The sequence below is a fragment of the Corylus avellana genome, chromosome 5, assembly GCF_965113065.1.
Source record: "Corylus avellana chromosome 5, dhCorAvel1.hap1.2, whole genome shotgun sequence".
Lineage (NCBI taxonomy): Eukaryota > Viridiplantae > Streptophyta > Magnoliopsida > Fagales > Betulaceae > Corylus > Corylus avellana.
In genome coordinates, this window is record NC_142494.1 from 8,473,186 (window position 1) to 8,474,177 (window position 992).

Below are 992 nucleotides of genomic sequence, written 5' to 3' on the forward strand. Positions count from 1 at the left end.
GGTTATGGACCATTTTTGTTATGTTTATCAACATTTAAGATGTATTTTGGCTTTGTGCCGCCTATGGCACTTTTGTATAGCCAATGTTTAAGATATGTAAATATGCAAAATAAATGTTTATAAATATAAAAGTTACTTGTTAACTCAGTGTGTTATGCGGTGTTCAATGTTTAGATGTTTTCTTTGCGAGTTAATTCACTCCGATATGATGAGTGTATGTAAAGGAGATGTTCAATGTAGTATCCTGTGCGCCTGCCCTTGTTATAATTTGGGGCATGTGGTTGTAGGGTCATTACAACTTAGCATAATGAAGATGATGTTCCTGAAGGAGCTTTGTGGAAGGCATCTTCCCCCCCCCCCGGCGCACGTGTTCAATGTTTAGATGTTTTCTTTGCGAGTTAATGCACTCTGATATGATGAGTGTATGTAAATGAGACGCTCAGTGTAGCATCCTGTGCGCCCGCCCTTGTTATAATTTGGGGCGTGTGGTTGCAGGGTCATTACAACTCAGCAAAATGAAGATGATCTTCATGAAGGAGCTTTGTGCGCCCCCCCCCCCCCCCCCCCCCCCCCCCCCGGGGGCGAAATGTCATGCATTTAGCAAAGACCCACCAAGTTTAAAAGTTCTTACTTCTGTATGTCGATCTTTTGATTTTTTCAATTACTCCTCTCCGTTAGAGATTGGGGTTAAATTAAACGGCAAAAAAGGTAAAGTGATATTTTATACCCGTGAAACTTTTCTAAAATTTCAAATTTATCCTTAATTACAAAAGAAAATTGTTTATATTTCTTCTGTATTATCTTACAAATTTAATAGATATAGGGTCTACCATTGACTTGTGTTAGATCCACATATGTCTATAAATCTACTGATTGATTTGTAAGATGAGATGAAAAAAATATAAGCCAAGTATTTCTCTTTTATTAATGGTATTTTTGTCTTTGGTGTGATATTTGTAATTTTCTTTTTGTAGTTTGGAAGACATTTTACA